The 26,882-nt window shown below is 35.6% G+C and overlaps 1 long non-coding RNA gene across 2 annotated transcripts in view; it reads left to right on the top strand.

Moving 5' to 3' along the window:
• Nucleotides 1-26,882, top strand: part of LOC103013040 (uncharacterized) — a 47,563-nt gene that overhangs the window by 5,536 nt on the left and 15,145 nt on the right. For both annotated transcript variants that reach the window (XR_009009784.1, XR_452216.1), the window contains exon 2: nucleotides 23,420-23,481. This is a non-coding gene — a long non-coding RNA (uncharacterized LOC103013040). The remainder of the gene's footprint in view (nucleotides 1-23,419; nucleotides 23,482-26,882) is intronic.

Here is a 26,882-nt window from a genome sequence, read left to right as displayed (position 1 = left end):
ATCAAAGAGAGATAACAATGAGGAGAGGGTTTCCAACAGTCCGGCTAACTGATAGGTGTCTTCAAGCTACAGGTCAACCGTCCAGGGGACATAGGGGAAAAAAAAGTCGATGTCTTGCCTCAAATAAAAAATCAGAGAAGGAATTTCACAGCTCTCTGTTTAAAAAAAAAAAAAAAAAAAAGGTGCATAGAAAAAGACAAATCATCAAAAGGGTTCTTAGAAGAGAATCATTAAAACCTGACAAAAATGAAAAAAATAAGAATTCTTTCAAAATTAAACAGACATTTCAGCCAAATGTCAATATCCCCAAAACATCTTGTCCAATCATTAGATGCAAAGAATATTATGAATGAAGAAATAAGAACAAAATACAATGACACCTAGGAGATACCATGGTTTATTAAACTGGGTAAAAAGGCAAAATATTCTGGTAAAGACCATGTTTTTGTGAGCCGTTGGAAGGTAGCTGGCACTCCATCACTTAGCGAATAACTAAGCAGGTCTGCCTTGCCTCTGGGACCAAGAGCCTTTCCCACTGTGACTGGGAGAAGGGGATGGCACTCAACATGATCTTTAATCAGGTTGAGGGTCATGTGTGCTGCAACTTTTTTGATGGTTCTTATGGCATGCCTTCCTATACATAGCAGAGTTACACACTGAAATCAAGTATTAGTGTATGAAAGCATTTGTCAATAAAGAAACACACTAATTAGGTGCCTAAGTGTGTATACAGTTGAAATAAGTGCTTTACAATGGTCAGTGCAGACAGACCTGTCCCCACCTTTGAGCAGCTCACGGTCCAAGAGGAAGAGACCCACTTATAGGAATCCATGTTCATACACCCACAGGAGGCAACAGAGATGATTTATATTTTGAAATCAAATGCTAACTTCTGACCAATATAAAATTAATAGGTGAATTCTGAAGCAGCATAAAATAACTTTTAAGTCCATTTAATTCTACGTTTGGAGCCTGAGGTTAATTGGCTTTTTTTTTTCAAAGTCCAAAAACTGTTTTCAAACATCTTAATACTTGAATTTACAAAATGAGTAGTGTACTTTTTAGAGCAGATGGATATCCATGGTTATACTAATTCTCTTTCATGCCACACCCCCTCAATCTGTCCAAAGTAACATTCAGAGTAATTCTACCCAATTCAATCCCATGGCCTTGAGGAGGTTGGATTTGTTTTAAAATGGTTCATCATTTTGCTGCTGGCACAAACCTTTGTGGGCCTCTCCTACTCAAAGGAAGGGATCAGATATTGTATAAAAAGTCCCCCGAAAGGGAAAGTAAATGGCCCCTCTATTCATTTTACAGTGCCTTTTTAGCTAGATAAGTTTAATGCCTTATTTAGCAGAAGTAGTCAAAAGTGAGGTGCATTTTAATCTGTGCATCCTACTTTCAAGAAGGTAAAAGAAAGAAAAAGCCAGGCTACATTGATATCAGAATAGTAGGAAGACAAAGAAGGTTAAAAGCGAAGAAGACACAAATGATCATATAAAGAAAGAATTAGTAAAATACTATAGCGAAGGCAATCGTGAAAATAAAAATAGTAAGAGAGAAGAAGGGCAAAATAATTTTAAGAGCAACTATATTGTGAATAAACATAACTAAAATACCTGAAACATCACTTTGGATTTTCTACCTCTATGGAGATAATCAGGGATTTCCCACTGCCCTCTTTACCTCCTGACAAATTAATATTAACACTTTTGTGTTCACTCACATGAACTTAAAAAACAATTTTCGAATGCAGTTTATTGCATGACTGTAATCTTTTAAAGCTGTGTTTTAAATTTCATTGCAAATGCATATTGACTCATATAGACTTTTGTTATTAGTATCGATAATTTAAAGCAACAAAAATAAATGGCATCCAAGTGACTGTTAAACTTTCATAAATTGAATTATCTTCAATAACTGCTCAGTTAGCAAAATTAACTTTTTCTTATCACCACTACACAACACAGGCAAAAATGTATTACCATGTGCAGCTACGGATACACTTTTTTTTTCTAATTTTGTGTTTTAAATAATTTCTGAAAATAGCTTGTAAATATTTCATTTGTGATTTGAGGTATTAATAAGATGACACTCACTGGAATGGCATAATGTAGCCAACAGCAGGGAACAAGTTTGCTGGTATAAAATCTAAATATTAATAGCAGCCTTAATTGTTCCACAGTCTTTAAATTTTTTATAAAGACAATGATACACGAAATAAGGCTTGTTGTTTTCTTCCAAATTCTAAAATGTGCCATTCTTTCAAGTAAATCCTCTGAGCAGAATTTTTACGGTGTGACTGCCATCACTTTGCAGCTCTGCAAAGCAAGGTAAGATAGCCTAGCATAGCTTTTATCTGCAAGGATTCCCTGAGGCAGTTTCTGTAAAAGGGTTAATGACAGATGTTTCCATTAAATCTGACCTACCTCTTAATTTTACCATTGCCTGATAATATCCTGGCTTTGTGCTTATTTGCATGGGCAAATGGAGTCACTCCATAACAAGTAACACACCGCCCTCATTGAAACAAAAGGTCAATTCATTTTAAACCGATGTGCACAATATTTTTTGTAGTTGCAGTTAAAAAAAAAAAAATCCCCTTTCATACAATGCTACTATTTACAAAGAATTAAAGGCTCTGTTTTCTAAACCCCTGGACACAATGTACATCTGTAGGCAGAAACCAGTACTACCAATAGAAATCAATACATCTCCTTGTAGGTAACTAACTAGAAAAATCACTTCTGTCTCTAGAATGTTCCTCTTACTTTTTACACTAAATACAACCGGGGAACAGTGTATTTTCTTTGCTGAGAAATTAGTTGAAAACGCCAAAATGCTAGCAGCACTTTCTTGTTTACTGAGTGTTATTACTTTCGCAAAGAAAAAAAAATCTGTAAATATAGAGATATATATTGTCTTAGGTTAGTTAAAAGATATAGGCTTTTTAGCCTTTAGGCAGCCAGCCCAAAGTGGCCAAACTATTTTACCACATGAAAAGAGTAAGTGACCTTGAACCTTGACTAGGTTGCTGTAATAGGCCCCTTAAAAAAATAAATAAAGGCAATTTAAATAGCTTTGTCTAAGGCTCTGTTCAAGCCACTTCTTCTGATGGGAGGATCAAATAAGGTGAAGACGAACGTCAAAGGGCCTTTCATGATTCTTCTGAGGAGATATCTCAAATATATACTTCCTTTTTGAATAGTCTATAACCAAGACTCAAGAAACATTGCATTAATCTAACTATGCTGTTTCACTTTATTATAACATTTAAGGAGTTTAAAATTAGCACTTGCTAAAGAAGTACTCTCTCTGTAATCATATACAGCGTTTTATACATATATACACACATACACTCTATGCATGTCATATTTCATCTTTATCATTAGAATCTCTAAGACATTTAAATATTGAAATTGTGGCATTAAATTTCACCTTATTCTGAAAACAGCTCTCCTGTGTGTTACTGATAGTAAATCCATATTCAAAACACTCCCTTTAAAAAAAAAAAAAACAAAACACTCCCTTTATACCAAAATCTTTACTTATCTTAACAGGAAATAGGCTAGATGGGTGGTTAGAAGAGTGATCTTGCTAAATAGCTTATTTTCTTCATCTCAGATAAATAAAACCCACATTTGGCACTGAGGCATTGCAACTCATTGAAACAACTTAGAAAACTCTACTTACCTAGTTCAGAGTTTGACTTTTAATGGATTTGCTAAAGAAAATTCTGTTCACACTGTGCCGCCTTAAATTTATCTGACAATGAAATAGACATGGAAAGAAAGCTGGATGGACTCCTTAGGGCCCCAAGGAGTCTTCTCTGCTGGCCTGTGTGCCCGTGGTGGGTGAGGCATACCCTCTCCTCCCACAGATTGCTGGCATCTGAGTCCCAGCCCCACCCTCAAATCTGGATCCACCTACAAAACTCAAGGAATAGGAACCACATCTCCCCTGCTAATTCCCTATGGATGGTCTTTGAAGACACGAGCATGATCAAAAGTATTAAAAAAAAAAAAGAAAAGAAATCAACAAATATTTACTGAGTACATAGTATACACAAGGTTCTAAGTACTGTGAAAGATACAGTAGGGGAAAAAAATCTGGTTCCCTTTTTTTTTTTAATTTTTATTTTATATTGGAGTAGAGCTGATTTACAACGTTGTGTTAGTTTGAGGTGTATGGCAAACGTGGTTCCCTTTCTGGACAAGCTTACGGCTTCATTAAGTAATCATAAAAGAGTTAGTCATATCAGACTATAAAAATAATATCAAAAATATAAAAAATAATAAATTAAATGAATGGGATTGGCTGTGTTGTGCAATGGAAGAAACTGGGCATTTTAATCAGGTGATGGTTTGGGTTTATTAATCCATTTTTTTACCTAGGGTAAATCAGTAAATAAAAGGGAAGTCAGAACAACTGGTGATTTAAATCATAGTTTTGTGGTAATTAAAACAACAAAACAAAACACTACAATAGCAGCCAGCATGTACTGAGCACTTATAATGTGTTAGGAACCATGCAAAGCAGTCTATATACATTGATGTCACTTAATCTTCACAATTACCCTATGAAAGTAGATACAATTATTTCCCCCATTTTATAGGTAATGAAACTAAGACTTGAAAGGATTACATTTTTCCTCAAGGCACAGTGCTAGTAAGTGGTGGTGGAGCCAAGAATCACACCTAGACATTCTGACTCTAGTCAATACTCTCAACCTTGATATCTCCCTTGCGGGTACATGGGCTTTGGAATCAGACAGATGGGGTTTTAGTCCAAATCCTCCCATATATTCGCTCTGTGACCTCAGGCAAAGTTCTTACATTTGTAAACTAGGAAAAGTAATACTGTTCCGTTGACATGGGGATTGTTTTGACCTGCCTGCATCTTCTTTTCTCTTAAAAAAAAACCACATCTTTTTCTGTGGGGAAAAAACTGTTCCCCAACTCTCAAACCATGCCCTGGCCAAAAAAAGCATTTTATCTCCTCAGCCACAAGGATGGGTTCAGGTATGGACCCAATCAATATACAGGCCAAACCAACAGATGACCTATATGGGACTTTTGATAGAGTTAGGAGGAAAGAAGCCCTAACTTTTTAATTTTAGGATAAAGGACTGGAGCTGCTTGGGCAGAGGCCATATGCACAAAAGCCTGTCTAAAAATGAAGCCAACACAGAGAAAGGCAAAGAGAGATGAGAGATAAAGAGAGCACATAAGCCCTGGAATGGTCATGCCTTAAAGCTAGGCAATTCGTGAAATGTTCATTCATGTGAACCAACAACACTCTCTCCCGTTTTATGTTCAAGCATATTTGAATTGGGTTTCTGTCACTTATGACCAAAAGAGCCCAGGCTAATAAATCACCTCATAGAGACAATGCGTGTGAAGAACTCAAGATACTTGTAATTAGTAAGTACTCAATGAAGGTTGGACGTTTTCCTTGTCATTTTAGTTATTACTATTGTCAGGTTTCCATACCAAAATTGAGGATCTTGGATGAAAACCAGGGTTGGAGGAAAAAGAAATACGATGGTTCAGTTTCCCTGTACCAGGTATAATCAAAGAACAGAGGGACAACTTTTAAGGAGTCCTAAGTATTAAGGAACAGCAAAAGTCAGCTTGTCTTGCGTCCCAGCCAATGCTAGTATTTCCAACTGGCCTCGCTGTGTCTCCAGAGGAGCCAGAACCAATTATTACTGTGTGCTCACATTGTAGTCATAATGTTCAGTGATATAGCCAAATGATTATCCAGATAGAAATAACATTTTATAAAAACCAAGGCCCCACTTTATTTTGCTACTACTGCAGTGTCAATGATAACTTCTGTGCAAAACTCTAAACATAGAGTTTTTTGCAAAAAGCTAAAGCAAGCTGGTCCTGAGAACTTTACTCAATGTCACTCAAAAGTCTAACGTCAGTAATTAGGTCTCTTGTAGTAACTGAGTCACTTGAGGTTTATATGGTCTCCATATACCCATTGCATCAATTTGACAGAAAAGAAACTTTCTTTCTTCTGCTCCCTTCTTTGAACAGGCCTTATAATATAAGAAGCAAGAATGGTTCCAGAGGAGCTGTTTTGAACCACTGCGTCAATCACATGAACATTAAAATATGGCTTGCTAGTCATTACTATATAAAGTATCCTCTTGCTCTGTGGAAAATGGTTTCAAATAATTGTTTTGTTTGAATGGGAGTTTTGTTCTTTTTTAATATAGCAATCTGAGAGAGAAAAAAATTTTTAAGATACATTCAAGAAACAAACCAATATTAAAATAGTTGAATCAACTAATTGTCATCCAATGGTATCCTCATATTTGCAGAGAGTCATACATGGTGGGCTTCTAGACCCAAGAGGCAGACTCACATCCTGACTGTACAGTTGGCAAACTGACACGTAACAGCAAGAAAGGGACAAGTATCTGACTTGACGTGCCTGAGCAAAGAATATTCTTCTCTGACTCTGAAATGCTATTTTTTTTTTTCCAGGCTTCTCTACCGCAGAGCTAATAAGCATTGAGTGGAATCAAGTCTGAAAAGATTTTCACCTTAGTTCTGATTTCTTTCTGGTTTTAGCACAGTTGATCTTCAACATTGTTAGTTTGTAGTCTGTGCCTGAGAATGCCATGGGATGTAAGAATAACACAGATATTTGCCAAAAAGAAACTAACTGGACGACTGATTAAATACCCATAGCTCTAAATGTTTTTGAGTGACAGAGACTGATGAAGGAATGTATTACATTGTCGGAAATTCAAGCCCACAAAGACTCATCCCCTTAGTAATGACCAGAGCTCTTCAACTATGGTTTCTCTGTAGGGAAAAGTAGAAGGGTGGGACTGTCTGACAGCTTTCTCAAGACAAGGCCCTGAAGCGTTAGAGCTTGCCAGTGGGCCACCACAGAAAATTCTACTGCTTATATGAAGCGCCACACTAAGTTACAGGAAAATAAATGAACAAAATATCCAGGCTAGCAATTCTTTCAAAGAAGTTCTGAGACTTAGAAACTGAACAGAGTATTATGAGAGGGGATGCTGCCGATCTGGTGTGGAGTGGCCCTGGGCAAGTTATTTTGCGTCCCACTTTCTTCAACTCTAGACTGTTGTTACCACAGCGATCACTGATAATAAAAACATCCTCGCAACAACTCCTAGGAACGATACTGTGAGAATTGATGTGTGTACAGTGATTTAAGGATGAGGGAACAGAGGCACAATGTTATACTATTATAAAGTGCTTTATCAACCAGCATATTACATAATGTGTTATAATGTACCGTGTGCCCATGGAAACATGAAATCATTCATAATTCTTAAGTACTGCCAGATGCGTAACTATAACAAATTTCTACCCTTACTGAAGAATTCACCCACACACTCACTTCTCCAACCAGTATTTCCACTGGTAACTGTCAGAATTGAGAAATCATAGAATAGACCCTTATTCACGTCTCTGCGGTAATTACATATAGTTTGCTTCATATTTGGATAGGGAACATGTCTTATTCATAATTTTATAACTAGTGACTTGGCGTATTCTGGTACACAAGTAGTGCTCAGTAAATGTTTATAGAATGAATGAATGAATGAATGAATGAGTGAACAAATGAACAAATAACAGACATAGTAAATCAAAGAATAAACCTTTGAGTAATGGCGCTACTTAGACTAAGAAGAGTCTCTAATGCAAGAAACTTTTAAACTGGAGGTGGTCAAAGATTGGCTCCTTCTCAGCAAGTCTATATGCTATTTCTTAGTATCAGTTCATTTGTCACTTGTCATAAGTTCCTGGAATGTACAAGTAATCCTATTACAAGAGATCCTTGCCATTCTCAGTGGAGGCATCTGGCTTCACTTAAGGATGCTGAATTTCATTTTTCAATGGCTGGGAACATGGTACATTACAACCTTTACACAGATTGAAGAATCTCTGAATATTATAATATACCTGCGATAGGTGAAGAAATACTCTAAATGTTCTAAACTAATAATCATAAGGCACGCAAATGCAATGAAGTGGAAAAAACTCTGTACTTGGAATCAAAGGATCTAGCTCTGCCACGTTCTTGCTCTACATAACCAGAATTTGGCCTACATAACCAGTTTTCCCTGAGCCTCTGTTTTCATCTGTAATGACAACTATGTGTAATTTTTTAAAACTCATGCATCCAGGATCAATGAGGCAATTTAGTAAGTCAAATAATATGTAAGTATATAAGTGGTATATAAATGGAAAACGCCACACGATAGCGTGACAACTAATTATAAAATGGCAGAGAAGTCTGTGGTATTGTAAATAAACTATGAGATCATTAAGCTCAGGGTTCATGACTTACTCATCTCTGTAGCTCTTGTACCTAGAACATGGCCTAAAAAAATTCAAATGTATCACCAATGTCAGCTGCTGAATTGGAGGCACCAAGATATGTGCATTCAATTCTCAGAGGGGTCCTTCCAAGCTCCCCTCTGATAAACTCTAAGATGGCATTCTTCAAAGTGTGGTCCTCCCAAAGCCAGCAGTAGATTCGGCTAGTTTGTTTGTTAAAAATGCAGGCTCCCAAAACTCATCCAAGGAGACTGTAATGCAATATTTCAAGCACCCAAGATAGCTCTCATACACACGGGTACAGTAAGTTTTAAATTTACTTTTGAAAATCCAGTAGCTATGGCACAAGATCAGTTCCATCAGAGAGGGTGTGTGCTCTTAACTCATGCTTTACATATCCAGCTTTTTACAGTTCACAAACTGCTTTCAAATACATAAAGTATAACATTAAAGCAATGAGAAATCATTAAAAAATGTATAGTAATCACAAATGTAAAATAATATAATTAAAAACAAAGTTGCATCCATAATAAATTTAAATATGGTTGGTTTTTCCTGAAAACATTATAAGGTTATTGTCTTTGTCTTCCTATGAGACTGTGCTCTATATGGTTCTAGACCTTGCTTTGTTCCCTGCTGTATCCTGGCCTCAAAAAAGGGCTGGCGCATAGTAGATACTCAATAAATATATTTACATATATATATGTATATATATATATATGTAATCTTGCTCAGGGGTCATGACTTACTCATATCTCATGAACTTACATCTCAGAAGAGTTGTTGGCTTAAAATATGTCTGTTAATACATAAGGATGGGTTCACATGACAGAGTTTATAGCCTAAGTTCTCTTTATCAGAAGAATGTAGGGACACAGGGCACAAATATAGGCTATCACCTAAAGAGATTTCATACATATTCCTCTGAGATACTAATTTTTAAGCTGAGGTTGGAAATGCAAACTATAAGGTAATTATCCTTAATTTCCAAATGCCTCAAGGAACTAATAATCTAATGATACATAGTAGGATCTCAAGAATTGTGCATTAAATGAATAAATACAGAATGAACAAATGTGCTGGGGATTAAAATGGTTATAATTCTGTAATGAACCAACCATATAAATTTGCCAAAAAGATATAAACCCTTCTCCTGATTATCAGTTGATATGGCGGGCTGAGAAATGTACAGAGGTCTTAAAATTTGATCTTGCTGTTAAACTAAAAAGAGTCAATACAAAAAAAAAAAAAAAAAAATCCACAACCTGACTAATGTTAGGTATTAGTAAGATTTAATAAAATCCTGAGCTTTCAGATGGCATGAAGTAGAAATCAATCAATTATGGAAGTGAAAATATTCTAAATAGCTTCTGATGAAGACATGATGAAAAAGATGAAATAGCCACACATAATAGGTGATCAATAAGTGTTTTCTAGAAGAATGAATCCCTGTAAAATCATTTTTAGAAGTATATAGATAGAAATACTAAGAAAAAGAATGAACAAAAAAGTGTGAAAACTAGAATTGATGTTGTTTGTACATAAATAGAATAAGCAGCAAAATTGCAGAGGGTAGATAATCTAGAGAAACATTTTCTAATGTTTATCAAAAGAGCAGAGTAGAAAAACTGTGGTACATTTCTGCAGAAATTAGTTAACACATTACTGAAATAAAACCACCTCTGGTATAAAATGTACCAGTGGTTAAAAGTTCACAGCTACCCTTAAAAATGTTTTAAGACACACAGAAAGGAAAATATTACTCTTATTTGCAACTAAGCAATGAGGGAAAAGGTGAAGAGTAAGTGATTATCCAAAATGGCACAGAGTTGAACCAACAACAAGATGAACATAGGTGGTCAGAGATTCCATTTAACCTTTCACCTAAAAGTTGCCATCTTCCTGAGAGAACTAATTCTATCAGTGGCTCGATTCTGATTCAGAAGGAGAAGAGTCACTTCCTGAGTCATAGCGTCACCCTGGTTTTCCTTTCAGTTCTCCGTTCCAAGCCTACCAAATCCCAACCCATTTTAATTTGTCTAAAGGTGGCCTGGCCAGCACCAGAATTTAATGCTTCCATAAATGAACTCTGATTGACATGAACGATGACTCACTCTCAGAAAAACTTGTATTGCTGCCATTTGGTCAGTTTAGGGTTTGTTTTTAAAATGAACGCCAGTTGAGGTTGAGCAGAAGCCAGGGTGTGTTTTTATTTTATGTCTCAAATAAAAATAAAAAGCTGGGTATGAATAATCAAAGTGGCAGGCGCCTCCCTGGATACTTCTAAACCTTCCAAAAGCAGTCCCGAGCCTCAGCAAAATGTAATATAGTCAAAACAACCATCAACAGCATTAGTACCAAGAGTTTGCTCCAGAAAAATAAAATAACTCAGATTCCCTTGTAGTCCCAAACTCCAGTGCCTTTCAACAATATATAATCCTTAAAATATCCTTTTTGGAGTGTGGTAGTCCTAGAAAGAGTATTCCTGGAAATTAAAAGAATATCGGGTAAAAGAAAGTTACATATTATTTTTTACTATAACTCTTAAAACAAGCAGAGATTCTTCTAATTAGTCCTATATACTTTATCACTCCCTATTACATAGTAGGAGACATATGGTCAACTCCTTGTTATTCTGAGACTGATTGTCAGTTTTACGAATTACACATACTCTTCACTTCCCTCTGTACAGCTTACATTTTCTCTGGATCGTTCACAATACTTACACAATCAGGAAAGAAAGAGAGAGGGGGTGAGGTGGAGAGAAGGTAGTTAAAAGCAAGAAGGGGAAACTAAAAGTGAGAATAAATAAGCAATGGATCAATTCTTGAAAAAACTTTTATGGGGATAAGAAAAGGGAAATTAGCAGGTTAAATGGGGCTTCTATAAAATTTGCGGAGTTTTGTCAACAATGTTTCCAAAAAAAGAATTAGAGAAGAGAGGCAAGTATATGACAGGATAGTGGGAAATACTGATGATATTGTTACAAGAATTTGGAACACTGAATCAAAAGAAATCTGGAACTTTTTATTCTAATACGGAATAAAGAGCAACATAATGAGTTTTAGGGAAAAAATCTACTCCTAGATCATGATGTATGTGGAAGTAATGAACCCTACAGTTATACATCATGATGATAAATAAAAAGATATTTCAGAAAACTTGCGATGGAAAAGCACTTTCACTTGTGTATGCTCTGAGTCAAGTTAAATGGCCACTGCCCAGCTGCAAAATGCTATTGCTGATTTTCTCATGCCGTCAGCAAAACAACTCTTACAGTATCTTTATTTCAAGAAAGGCCAAAGCCTTTTATATACATTAGCACCTTAGCCCCCTGTTTATTTCTGAGATAGATAGGTATTGCTATCACACTATAAACACAAGGCAAAAAGATGCAAAGGGACTGGTCTAGGGGGCCCTGGGAGTGCCTTGAACTAGTCTAGCGAGGCATACTTTGTCCTCTCACCCAGAGTTAGAGCCTCAAGAATAGGAATCTATTTCAATATAGCCCCAGGCAGTTAGCACAGCCCTAGAAACTTAGTAGGAATTTTTTTTTTTTTAGTTGAAAATTGAGCTCAGCGATTCAGAAAGATCTCTGGGACCAGGTCGCTGTCACAATCAGAAAACAATGCTTAGAATCATCAAGTGGACCCCAGCTTTAGGGTCTTCGAAACAATAGACAAATCATCCTAAAGAAGGGAACTGACTGGAGAAATTTCTGTTAGCACTTTGACAGTGATTTCTGAGGTGTTTTTAATTGTGTTGTTTTAAATCAGAGCATGGAAACCCAAGTCATGCTTTCTGTTCAGAGGTCCTGCCTTAGAAGTAGATGTATGTGTTTCCTCTGCATCTCAAGTTCATGGCCTCACACACCAAATTGAAGTTTCATCATTACCCTGGCTTTCCTGGTAGAGTAAAAGACATAGCTCTTCTGTATGTAAAGTTAAAAGCTTAATAATTTCATGGCAACTACGTGATTAAAACAGAATTTTGCACAATTTTAAAGCTACGGCATTATAAAAATTATTGTAAGCAGAATAGACCTTAGCTTTACAAGTGGAGATCCAATATGGGAAAGGATCTCCTGAGCTGAGCTAGCCGTGATTACACGGTGACAGATGAGTATATCTGCATAAGGAAAATCCCCTAGTTACGGACCACAGCAGGATCCCATCCATCACATTACATGTTAGCTCACAGAACTAAAACTCTTGAAGCATTTTTGGCAGCAGGGAGAACTTTTAGCATCCTAATGCTTTTACAAGGCTGGATTTTTCTTTTCTCCCCCATGTGCTTCAAGATTTCATAACATGAGAAACATAGGAGCAAAAGTTAAAATGCTTTAATGGTCCCCATAGGCTATTTAAATAAACACTGTGATTGCAATTTAGACAATCTGGAGTCCATTCAATATTAAATCCCCACCCTAAGCTACAGCTACTACACAAATAGGGAATTCATGGTATACTCCACATGGCCATTTACTACTGCAAAGATTGCCTCTTGACAATCATAGGGAGGAGTCAGCCAGGCCTAACATTACACCAGTTAAATCTGTCAACAACTGGAGAGAAAGCTCTGCTGAACAAACACACTGATCCCTCTCACACAGCCCGTCTTTGTCCTGACTTTGCTACAACTCCACTAATCTCATACTATCTTCAGCAGTGCAAGCAGAAACTTCTGCAACCAGCTGTAACAAAAGATGCCTTTCTTTATTTTCACACACTGTATGTATATATTTGTGCTGTCCCTTCCGCTCCTTCCCCCGCCATTTCCACCCCTTCCTACGGACCCAATCCTAAATAAAGCTCGATTGGAATAAATCATAAGCTATTCCTCATCTCAGACAAATATGTGAAGAAAGAGGCAACAGGACTGATCAGGTCCTTTTGACCAGGCCCTCATACAAACAATACTCCATAATGTACAGTTTTGTCTGCACCAGGGAAAACAGTAGATTCGAGAATTAGGCAGGCAATAAATCTCCTAAAATATGGTGTGCCAAATTGAAACAATTGGGTGGTGAAATACATAGACCCACTGAGTGTTCTTCCAACTGCTTTCAGACATCAGGGGCTTCAAGGAATCATGGTGCCCTTTTTCATTTTTATGTACTGTTGAAAAAAAAATATTGTATGGGAGTAACATTTTAGCTATGGCATCAGAAAAATATTATTATTAATTGAGTTTTTTTCTAGTTATAAAATATAATATAGTATTTAGGTTTAGGGAAGAAAAAAACATTCTTTTAGGCATAATTTACATTCAGTAAAATGAAAAGTCTTAACTGTACAGCTCAAGGAATTTTTACCTATGTATTTATCTTTGTAATAACATTCAGATTGAGAGAGAGCATATTTCTGTCGCCCCAGATGGTCTATTCACACCCCTTCCCAGGCAATTCTCCACCACAGGTAATTAATCCATAGATTAATTTCATCTAGAACAAAACCAGACTAGTTTTGCCTAATCACCCCAGGTTAGTTTTGCTTAAAACAAACATCTTTGAGTCTTATATGCCAAATATTATGTTGCGAATTTTCTGTGCATTATCTCATTTTAAACTCACTTAATCCTAAGTACAAGAGGAGACAGGTATTTCTGTACCAAGTTTTCAAAAGAAAGGATAAGTAACTTGCTCAACATAAAACTGCATCTGAAATTCTAAATCCATTACACTCAAGTGATGTTATACTATATTTATATTGTATAGAGCATTAAATATGCCCTGCAATTAATGGTTTAAAAATTAAATGCATCACATAAGACAGTGTTAATATCAATCCCATTCTGTTTGGCAGGTACTGGGCTAAATGACTGACTTTATTGCCTCATTTAATCCTCTCATCAACCCTGTAAGGCAGCTATTGCTATCTCCATTTTGCAGACGGCTCAAGAAGGTGCGAAGATTTGTCCACATTTAAATAATAACTGGATTCAAATCTTGTACTTTCTGACTCAGAGTGCTAAGTTCACAGTAAGTGCTCAATAAATATATGTTGAATCACTGAATTAAAAGAGGAATAAAAATGCTTGAGCAAGAGTAGACTATGAAAATGCTAAGCAAATTTGTTCATCACTTTCATGATAGCATTTACAGGAAAACAAATTACAGAACTTGAAAGTTAGATGGAATCTTGGACATTACTTAGTCTCTTCCCCTTATTTTAGAGATGAATGAACTGAAACACAAGTGACCTGTTCAAGGGCCCAGCATCAGATAATGTTGAACCTTGGACTGGAATTCAGGTTTCTAGATTCCCATTGACGTGTTAGCTTTGTTCTATTTCTTCAGTTCTGAATCAAGCAAAATGCATGGGTCGTAAATAAGTTTGCAGTTGAATCTGATAAGTTTATCAACATTTCAAATATCTGTGACAACTATTCTGTCATGTGTTAAGAGAAGAAAGGGAAAAAAGAAGAAATATAGAGCAAGGTTACCTTCCTTGAGATGCTTAGGTATTTCATTTTTGAGATAAGAATTAACCTTATGAGACAGTGAATATTATAAAAATGTGTGTTCCTGAAGGAAAAACAGAATGCCATACAAAAGATGTGCATGATAAAGTATATCATTAAATACACTCAACTACCACAATTTATGGAACAGGTAATACCTACAGTGAAAGTCAGAAACGGATGAGATCAGTGTTGGCAGCCAATATCAAGAAACTTAAGACCTGCCATTGTAGGCTCACAGATCTGAAAAGAAAAATCATCCAATGCTAACTCTTCATTTTATACAGGAGGAAGTGTGCACAGGGAGATGAGAGTCTTTCCCAAGGCCACAAAGCTCCCCGGTAGCAGCAGTGTGGCCATAGCCACTCACTTCCAGTCCAGGATTCTGTCCCTTAGCACTGTTTTACCAACTTTTCTGTGAGACATAGACAGAGAAAACCTACTCCTCACCTGAAAAAGTAAAATACTCGATTAAAACATTAATATTAATAAAGTAGCTTACATGTTTTAAAAGATACCCATACAAATATTACTTAGCAGGGACTTCCGTGGTGGTGCAGTAGTTAAGAATGCAGCTGCCAATGCAGGGGACACGGATTCGAGCCCTGGTCCGAGAAGATCCCACATGCCGTGGAGCACATGCGCCACGTGCGCATACAACTACTGAGCCTGCGCTCTAGAGCCCACGAGCCACAACTCCTGAGCCTGCGTGCCACAACTACTGAAGCCCGTGCGCCTAGAGCCCGTGCTCCGCAGCAAGAGAAGCCACCGCAATGAGAAGCCCGCGCACCGCAACGAGGAGTAGCCCCCGCTCTCCTCAACTAGAGAAAGCCCGCGCGCAGAAACGAAGACCCAACGCAGCCAAAAACAAAGAAATTAATTAATTAAAAAATATATTACTTAGCGGCATAATGATCAAATTGCTTCTATTTTGAATGTATTGCCAAACTGGACTTTGGCATTTGGAACACATTAATTTCTAAAAGATGACTTAAAAGAAACAAGCATAGATAAGTCACAGAGAATGTTGGGGTATAAAATACATCTTCCAACTCATTCACTATACTAAAATATATAGCTCAAAAATGGAAAATATATTTTTTAAATGATTTTTCTCTGACATCTTATAATGGAATATACTTTTCTTCTCCATTTGAAACTGTCAGTGGTACACAAGTGATTTCATCCTGTGAACCCATGAGGAATGCAACCACATGCAAGCCTTCCAGCTGCTGTTCATCCACAATTGTAATATTTATTCCGGAAGAAGCAAACAACAGATGCATTTGGAGAATATGAGTTCACCTGGTTCCTATAGCATATGAGCTCAAATTCAATTTGCTAGTGAATAAACATCTTGTAAAAGAACCACCACCACCAGCAAAAAGAAAAAAGAGCAGCAGCAACAACAACAAAATCCCACCAGGTTCTGCTAATTTACATTTTAGACTCCATGGAAAATCCTGATTTTTATTTTTATCTTCCATACCTCTCCCATATATACTGTAACTAACAAGTAACTTTTGGGGGTACTTCTGTGGGAACATGTTTTTTCTATCCATTTCAACACCTTATCTGGCTACCTTCTATAAAAATGGCCTCTTCATTTTCTGTGACAATAACTTACAGTCGCTTTAAAGACGACATGAAATGTGTTTTCAGCTCTCTTTCCTGATTTACAGCCATTTTCAATAAAACTGCCAACCAAGCATGAGAATCTATGAAAACACTTCAGGGTCCCTGAAGGACCATCTATCATTTTCAAATGAACATCTGTATTAGCAAACAGAATATTTCAATAGTGATTCAAATTTAGATGTTTTACCTAGCAAGTGCTCCAATTACACACTTCTGATATCTTCTTAAAAGAAAAAAAATATACACAATGAATTTAAGCAATTGTACAAAATCATGCCGAAAGACTAGACAATAATTATTGATGTATGTATTGCTTTTCTACTTTACTTTTGCTCCCAGCTTTTTGCTATTTGATAGGCAATGTACCAAAAAAATAAACTTGAACATAGAAGAAAAGTGAAACTCTTTTCAGATAACTTCTTGATAAATTGCTAATGAAATCTTAGTGGTCTAATGAGTTATCTTTTTGGGATATTCTATATATTTCTTTTTTTTCCTTATTAGTCCCTTTTAACATGACTCTTAAAGAGTGAGCCAATTAAAATGATGCTAGCATGGAAACTTAAGAAATATCTTGTCTTTTAAAAGCTACCTTAAGTCTTAAATCCGTGAGATTTAAAGTAAATTTTGTTCACTGGAAGCTAAACACTACTTACCATAAAGATACTGAATATCTGTTAACTTGCACTCAAAATATTTCTATCTTTGTTTCTATCAAAGTTCAATGTCGACAAATATAGAATAAGTTAAATGGAACTACACTGCCTCCATTTTTTTCCAAATTCACTTTTTACTTGTAAATTCATAGATATTTACAAATAAGACTATACATGTGTTTGATCTATCATCAGGACACACACAAAAATCAAAAGAATTTATTTCCTCTTCTCCCAATACTTTAGTAATGTTCGTGATTTTTAAATCCTACGTCACCACTAGACTGTAGATGATACCAAATTGCACAGATCGAATCAAACCTGTATACTCAGATTCTAACTCTATAGAAAGACAGTGAATGATCTCACAATCCTAAATCTGGAACAAAAAAAAGAAGCTACCACCTGCACCTGGATAGCTACCAGCAATGATTATAAAAACTAACAACATTAAATACAGTTAAACATTGCTGTACATTTTAGTACCTATTTGATTAACGACAAGCATAGTGACAGACAGTTGCAATATGGAATCTAATGTTTATACTCAAACAGCACATCAGTCCCTGAGCACAAATTTACCTTACTCCCACACAAACCTGGTGTTGTACTCAGTGTTTATTTTTGTAAATTACCAAGTAAAGCTCAATATTCAATTTAAGAAGTCTTACTTGTTTTCACATGAACAAAACTTGCATGTGTAAAAGATCCCAAAGCCTGTCAAACCACACTTTCGAATTTGCTTTCAGTATTTATCTGAAACATTTATCACACCTCTCTCAAAAGTTCTGTGCCCTACTCAGAAATCTTAACCATGACTACAGTATGACCTGAGAAATTTGGTCTCTGCTCTTTGGATTGCATTGTTGTTTACCCTCCACACATAAATTTGCTACCTTCCTACTGATAGATAGACCATTAACTTCATTGATAATCACTGGCATTTAGAACCATGTCCTGCAAGTTTTCCCAATTTTATACCATGTAAGACTTAAATGGAAAATCAAGAATATACATGTCAGGGACTTCCCTGGTGGTCCAGTGGTTAAGAATCTGTCTTGCAATGCAGGGGACGCCGGTTCGATCCCTGGAGAGGGAACTAAGATCCCACATGCTGCGGGGCAACTAAGTCTGCGTGCCGCAACTACTGAGCCTGCGTGCCACAAGTAGAGAGAAGCCCATGCACTGCAATGAAGAGCCCACTCACCACAAGGAAAGATCCTGTGTGCCGCAACTAAGACCCGATGCAGCCAAAATAAAAATAAAATAAATATTTAAATTTTTTTTAAAAAAACAAAAAAGAATATCGTATCAAACTCTTCTTTTGAGAGACAAGTGTGTCAGCTAAAATTCCTATTTTTCACATCAGAGGGCTACAATCTGAGTCGACTGTACTGTAGAAAGAAAGAAAAAGGTATTTAGTTTTGCAAATGGTCACCGTAAAACTGCAGACAGATATTTGGGGGATGGAGCCATAATCCAAAGCTGCCCACCTGAATGTGAGAAACTTATTATTATTTTATTTAAGAAAATTACACTTTAAAAGACGTGGGTGAACTACAATTTTTTTTAAAAGGGGTTGAAATAAACAAACTCAAAGTTTGAGTGTTCCTCAGTTGGAATCAAACAGAAAGTAATCATAGAATCTCACGGCTTCAGTTTTGTTTGTTTGATTTTTGCTAAATTGTTTAATTCATGATAATTTTTCAAAGAAGCCAAAGAGGCCAAAGTAAAATTACACTAATGGGCAATGAGATACAAAGGAAACACTCAGAATGCACAAATGCCCACTGGAGAGTAGGAAATGGAGACAGCTGATAATTCGATGCGGAATAAAGGGAGTGAGGAAACTGGGGAGGAAGACTGCAGGAGACGGAAAACAAAATGGTCGTAACTTTATCCCCATTGGTTTAACTTAAATCCAGCTTGTAGAACGAGGGAGTGTTTGGGGTTCTGCTTTTATCTTATGTTTTTGGATTTTCTTCTTCTTTAGCCTTTCTCCAACATGTGTGGCATCTAGCATCTGGGTTTGGGTGGTTTATTATTATCTTTCTAAACATATAGTTTGATATTCCTTTAATTAAAATGGTGACCATCACCTAAAACAACTTTACTGGAGAGGGACCTTGTAAACCCACAAAACCCAGGCAGGGGTTTGTTGAACCTGCAGGCAGTTTTGTTTAAGTGAGCATTAAAGACTTGGCAAGCCCTCTGTGCTCTCATTTTCTTATTCTCTATTATCTACCCACTTAATAATTTCAGAAACCTTAATCAGACTCTGACCAAAAAATTCCACAGAGTGCTTGGGATAGAATGATAATACCATCTGTTTTCATTCGTATGTGAGTTCTTTCCAGCTGTACAATCCAGCATTCTGGATTGCTTACTTTATAATGATCCTGACATTATAGGTGATTTAAAGGAAACTCTTGTGTGCCACTCTCCTCTTGCAAACATGCAGAATCTTTTCAATTTGAAAAAGTCTGGAGTATTTTCATATTCATGTTGATTACATTTGAATTCTATAGATAAACAGGACCAATCCCAATACTAAAAAAGATCCAAAGCCATTTTCTGCTTTTTTTGGTAATGGCTGGTAAGATCAAAAGCTCTTCTAAAAGAGTTTATTTGGCAGGAGATTTCTAATTCTCTTTAAGTCTAGATGGCAATTTTAAAAACAAAGTATCTAAACCATCCCTAAAAATAGAAACAACTGACTTACTGAGAACCTTCTATCCTCTACTATATTCTGTAAGAATTCAATTACAATATCATTATTCAAGTATAATGCATAAAGAAATGGTGATACAGTTTCCTTCTAGTCATGGTAACAACTGAGAATTCAGAGCAAAGGTCAAATGCTTTTAAACTCTTTGACACAGGAAAAATTAGCCAATGATATGGAAAAATACACTCCAAATAATTCATTTTTGCAGATTTTAACAATCAATATGGAGCACCATATGATAGATATGGCTCCAACAATCTGTATCAATCATGAAGATTGGCAGTGGCAAACTACACAGACCAAGTTTTGTCATGCTACCCCAGTCGATTTTACAGACTATGTGTAACCAAGACTTACTCTGGTGCTTTCCCCGACACACCACACAATCCCTTCCAAGATCTGCTTCCAACACATTCAAGGGCTTTTCTGAACCAAACCTGACTGAAAACCTTTGGAGACTGGCACACAATTCTTATGATACTCCATGTTTTCCTTCCAAAGGCTGCATCTTTAATACATTATATTGGGTTTTTCCCATCACACATTTAATGTGTGAAATTTCTAAACTCTTCCCCTTCACTTATCTAAATTGAACTTTGGCAGCCAACAGTTAACTGTTGGAGAGTTGCTTAAAAACGATCAAACCCTTTCTAGATCTGATTGCAAGAAGTATCAGTGCCAAGATAGAAATTTCAATCTTCATCATACACAAAATCAATATGTATGCTTCGCTCTGGAAAGAAAGCCACCTTGAAAATAATTAATAAAACATCAAAGCCGCATACAACTTTAAAAATCCACATTTGAAGCAATTAAAAGAAATTACTAATTTATTTAAGGTGGTACTTCTCTTTGAAAGGTACTTTCATATATATATATATATATGTATATATATATATATATATATATATATGTATATATATATATATATATATATATATACTGAAATCTCACTTTTGGCTTCAAAATGGCAATTTAAAATCTTAACAACATACCCATAGCAATTATGAATGTTACATTAAATACATAAGCTTTGAAAAACCTTAAGAATAATTTATTTTCATTGAAACACAATGCATAGACATATTATTAGAATTTGGAAAAAGGCATAGATTTTATATTTACAATATGTACATAGGTGACATGACTTCCATAAAAGACATGGCAACAAAATAAATCTCATTTATCAGTTGCATTTCACTGTACTACAGAGTTAGCTTTCATTTATTTATTCTTAGATATATATGTTGTGCTTGGTGGTAGATATTAAAAAAAAACAGATTAGAAAAAAAAAGATGACTAAGAAGCACACTAGTTATGGAAGAGGGGAGAGACAGAGAGAGAATCACAAATCAGAGAGGTGCCTGAGAAAAGGAAAGCTTCACAGAAGAGATGATGTTTGTTTTGGCTTTTAAAGATGATCCATAGTTTTTGAAGGCTGTAAATGGAAGGACGCACATCCTGAACCACCATAAGCAACTGCATAAAGAGGAGGATGGAAAGCTGTGTTGGGGTTAGATAGATAAGGGTCTTGTTTACTCGGCTTAGGTGTTTAGACTTTATCCAGTAGGCAATTGAAAGTCATTAGAGGTTTTCAATCAGGAAGATGACATACCAGATTTGCATTTTTCAAACCATGTCTGGCATCATCAATGAGATAAATGGATCTGAAACAAGAGACAGGAGGCGAGGAGTCCACTCAGGAGAATTCTGTGATACACTGACAGATGGTGAGAACCTCAAGTAAGGTAGAAGAAGCGTTGACGCCTGAGAGCAATTTTCTTTGTGTTCTCCATAAAGTCCTAACATTATACATCCAATGTACTGATTTCAAGGAACTACAAGGCTTTTAAAAACTTTATTTAGCCTTTCTAGAATATATATTTTTGCAGAGCACCTTTTCAGGCATTTCTTAATCAAACCTCTCAACCTCCTTAGCAATGAAAGGATGACAAGTTTTACTCCCAGTGTAGAAGTTTATTTAATAAAAATATTGTTACTATGACTTATCACCTCTGCATCAATGTTTTGAGAGCATCAGCTGACCTACTTCTCTGTTTGTCATTAATCTTTTATAGCTGATGATAAAGCAAAAACTACAACTGTCAGTTGCAAACTGTCTCCCTTCCCCATTAGTTTTGCTCTATTCAAAGTCACCTCATGAAGTCAGCCAAAATGATGAAAAGACATGGCATTCATTTGAAATTAGAGAAAAAGTAGAAAGCGTAGAAATGCTCTACATGGAATTAAAGACAAAGAAGCTGCATAAGAATTTATTTAGTCAATATTTTCACATTGAAGGTGAAGAAACCTTGAGCCAGTGAGATTAAGCGATTTGCTGAAAGGGTTTTCTAACAAGGCTGCAGGAACCATGTAACTATTAACCCACATTTCTGAAGCTGTTTATTTTATAAATAACAAAGTTATTAATGAAATTTTGGGAAAAAAAAGTTATTTTCCGAGGACTGACAAAACTGCATGACATGAAAATAAAAAATATTATATTTTTACATATTTCCTAAATTAAGAAAGGTGTTTGTTTTATTTATATTTTTTATTAAATGAGAAGGACAGCCATTTAGTATTTATCCACAAAGTTGCATTAATGATATCCTAATCCTGCAATGGCACCGGAAGACAAATGCCTAGTTTGAAACTATTGATTAAAATGATTGTTTCCTCAGTTCCAATATATAAATTGTTAAGGAGATCAGCCAGTCCTTTGGGATATGTTCATTGATGATTAAGATCTTACAGCATGATTAAACTGGTCAACTCCTCCTTTTGAGATAAACTTTTTTTTAATACTTTTTTTTTCTAACTATAGCCTATAGCTGGTTTGTATTTTGATAAATGATGAAACAACTATAATGCATTAGTATCTAAGTCGACCTGTGAGTTTTAAAACAGCATAATTATTCAATAATAGATCTAAAAGTGACTGGTAGGTAGAATTTATGTTTTGTACACATTTACTACTGCTTTATTTATTCAGAATATAAGTAATGCAAGGCTCACAGATCAAACCTCAAAACAACGACATATTGTTTAAATCCAGGAATAAATGTGTACTACTGTAACTTCCTATTATTCTAAAAATTTTAGCAAAATTTTCATCAAGTCACTTAGGGGGCAAATCCATGAGTGTAAAATAAAAATATTCTTCTTAAAGGGCAAAAAAGCTAAAGGAAACTTTAAAAACTGAAAAAAATGCCTCTGTGTATTTTAGTCAGAAATTGTATGAATAACTACATGACACCAAGATATAAAGATCTTTTGGAAAAATATTTAGTATAGATTAACTATCTCTAGAATTGCAATGTTAAGAATATAGAGGAGCTCAAAGAATAAATTTTTTAATCCATATTTGATATTAACTAACTACAACAATGTTATCTCCATAATAGTTCTTAAATTCTTCCATATTGCTAGAAAGTAACATCACACTTTTGATCTTTAAAAAGATCAAAATAAAATTTGGTTTAATTGGTATTAATTTTTGTATGTATTAGTGCAGCCACATATAATTTTTATATATATTTGAAACTGTTATTGCTAATACTAGTTTCTATCGTCTGTCTGTATACTTCACCTAGGACTATGGACTATGTGTTGAAACTTCCAGTGTTTGAAGATCTGCTTCTTTGCCCTTTGAACTGTAAGTCACTTTTGTTCCAAAATATTGTTTGCTGCATTCTGATTGATCTGTGTGCTTTTGCATCTTCCCCAGGATTCCAGAGCTATGCCACATTGCTTAAACCATGCAGAGTGAGCACAAATATTTGATAAGCAAAGCTGATTTTTTGAAGTCTTTGCGGGGGAAGAAATGGCATTGTATCTAGTGTATGATTTTAATACTTCTCATTGCAATGGTTAAATTAAAAAAATAAATAAATAAATAAGATTCCCAAGGAAGCAAAAAAAAAAAAATGTTTAAGGGCAATTCTATGTACTTGTATATATATAAATTAGGATTACCTTAGCCTGGTCTCTGTAATCATTAGCAGTAATATGCTTATTAACTTGTTAGTTTAATACATATGCCATCAAAGTAAAACCCAGTGATGGAACCAAGCAAAATCACAAAATGATCGTTTTCTCTCTTTACCCTAAGCTGAGCAAGGAACCTTTCCAAACAGTGTGAACTCATTGGCTTCCCCATAACTCTACAGAGTTGCCATATAACTGGGAATCGGAGAGGTGAGGTCATTTCATCACTCCTCGCAAAAAAATGCAAAACGTCTGCTAAAATCTGACTTCATTTGATTTACTCCCCAAGACTGTTTTTTATTAAATATGTTTGACTGCTATCTCTAATTAAATGTAGAATTAATTTTGGCAAACTAACCACAGATGCAGTTTATGTTCAATTTTATCAGACAGATTTATTTATAAGCTGTCAACTTCTTGAAAGACTTCATTTTGGAGCAGTTTTAAATTGCTAACAGTAGCTGTAAATGGAGCTACTGTTCTCTGGAACACTAAAGGAAAAGTATGCTATAAATGTCCATTCCATCTGTGAAGAATCATAAAACAATCACATTCCTTTATTTTTTTTTCCTCCTTAGGACCTTTATTAAATTAGTTCAACTCAATTAAAAATAACTTCAAAAACATTTCAGAGCCTTTTGTTTCATGGAATACTTGGAACTCTCTGCACGGAACGTCACCCTTTTAACTAATCCCTTTTAGTAAATGGAGGAGAATAGTGGTATTGTGACTTCAGACAGTGCTTTCAAGGGTCTCTACTGTACCGAATTGAGGTCACTGCAAGACAATGCTCAACACCCAATAGCCATTCAAACATTCTTCACAACTCTATCAAACGTGTCTTTCTTTCTCTCACCCGCTTTCTCTCATGGCAAACTCAGAGGACAATGGAAAAGCCTCCAGCACCATTTATGGTCACCATATTTGCACATGACAAAGTCTATTCTTCCTGGTTTGCCAACTCCCTGTAAAAAGAATGAACCCTGGGATAGATTTTCCCACCATTACTGTTATTCAAACTTATTTTGTATTTAATTTTTTTTGTTGCTGTTGTTAGAGGGCTGGTACATGGCATTTGAGAAGCGAACTTACTATATTCGTGCATGGGTAACAAAGCAGAGACTAAATGCAGAATTAAATGTCACATTATAGCCAGCATATGCATGATGGAGTGCACAATTTAGTACAAAACAGAGACAGATGATGAAATTGGAATTATTATACCTTGTCTTATTGTCTAGCATTAATAGTACTATAAAACCTACTGTTTGCCCATGAAGTGGCAGACCTGTGCCCCACAAGTACTATTTAGTTTTGCTTGGGAGTTTTTATGGGTTGCAGCCACAAACAAACAAAATCAATTGCTGTACATTTTTCTCACCAGGGCTGCTCCTTTTTGAAAGGAAAAAAAAATGTATCCGGAGCATCCTCCTCCAAACAAACAAAAAGAACACATATTTGCAAGCTATATAGTAAAGTTGTTACGATGAAGATTTTGATTTTAATTAAGAATGGGATTTGTAGGACAATTAGTGAGATGTAACATGCTTTGCAAGAAATAGTGCCCTTATTGGAAATACCATCTAAAATGAAATGGGGACATTTGGAGCTGCCCAGAGACTTATTTATATGGGTTTCTACAGTTAATGAGAAGAAAAAAATACAAGGAAAATGAAGATACCTCACCTGAAATGCAGAAATACAAATACTGTTCGCCTTTTGTTTTTTCCCCCTTAATTTTTCTTTTTAATTTAAGTCATAGATATCTGTGTTGTTGAGTTTTCAATCAGGTAAATCCTCTTATCATTAATACACTCTATAAGTTATTTTTTCAGTTATTCTAAACCACTGATTTTTAGGAGTATACCTCTCCTTACTTGATGATTTTACAAAGATTATATATATATATGTAATTTTATATATTTATAAAATGATAATAATGACAACAGAATTTCCAGTTATTTTGGATATCCTTGGCTGCCCTAATACTAAAAAAGAGGTTTTTTCTCATATTATAGAACAGAATTTGTATAATTACTTACATGTTAGAATGAACATTGCCTTCCCAGTATATACATTTTCATGTGTTAGGAAAACTAAAAATGCATTTACTAATCAAACACCTGATAATTTCTCAAGTCTATTCAATTAACTTTATAATAAAATTCACATTTTTCCTTTCTATACACTATAAGATTAAGCATTACAAAGTGTATTAAGGGGCTTCCTTCCTATAGCAGATGGAAAAAAATATTAATAGTGACTATGTCATCAGATATCATGCTGTGAATTATAAAGACCAAATATATATAATCATAGGTATGTGGTTTAAAACATGTACTGTGCACCAAAATTCTGCAACTTCTATTTTATGCTATTTATTAAGCATATGCTATCTGCACTGTACCAAGCGATGGTAAAGTACAATACGCACTGAAGATGTCTTCATGCAGTTTATAATCTGCTGGAAAGACCTACAACTAAACCAGTATAATCATTCACATTGTGTGAAGTGCGATAGACACACAAATAGGTATAAAATTTCTTTCATTTCACAAGTTGAAAGTGCAAGTTCTCCAGAACTATGGCAGGCAAGCTGAGTTAATTTATGGCGGTTATTGAGTACCCATCTGAAAAGCATCACGGTAAATGTATTAGGATTAAGAATAGGGTTGAAACATAGAATTTACCCTGGGGAAGGAGCAGAGGAGGAACAAGAAGGGACAAAACATGAACACAAAAGGAAACAGAAACACGTGGATCATAACGAGGAATATTTAGTGGCCCAGTAGTCTCTACAGAGGCTATTTATATGGGATTAGGGCAAGACGGTCTGGAAACCTAGATTGGGGCAACAGCATAGTCAGCGGTTTTTATGTGCTACCCTTAAGACAGCTGATTGGTGCTGGAAGAGACAAGGAGCCAGGAAAAGAATTCCAAGGCCACTTCAGGATTTCAACAGAGAAGGGATGAGGGTATGGTGTCCCTGCTGTGCCAAAGGAAAGGAGAAGATGCGTTAAAGAGAGAAAAAAAATCTGTGTGCTTTGGAAGCCAGATATGGTGGCTGAG

The sequence above is a fragment of the Balaenoptera acutorostrata genome, chromosome 11, assembly GCF_949987535.1.
Source record: "Balaenoptera acutorostrata chromosome 11, mBalAcu1.1, whole genome shotgun sequence".
NCBI classification, from domain to species: Eukaryota; Metazoa; Chordata; class Mammalia; order Artiodactyla; family Balaenopteridae; genus Balaenoptera; species Balaenoptera acutorostrata.
Note: the sequence above shows the minus strand (reverse complement) of the source record. Positions and strands in the feature narration are given on the sequence as shown.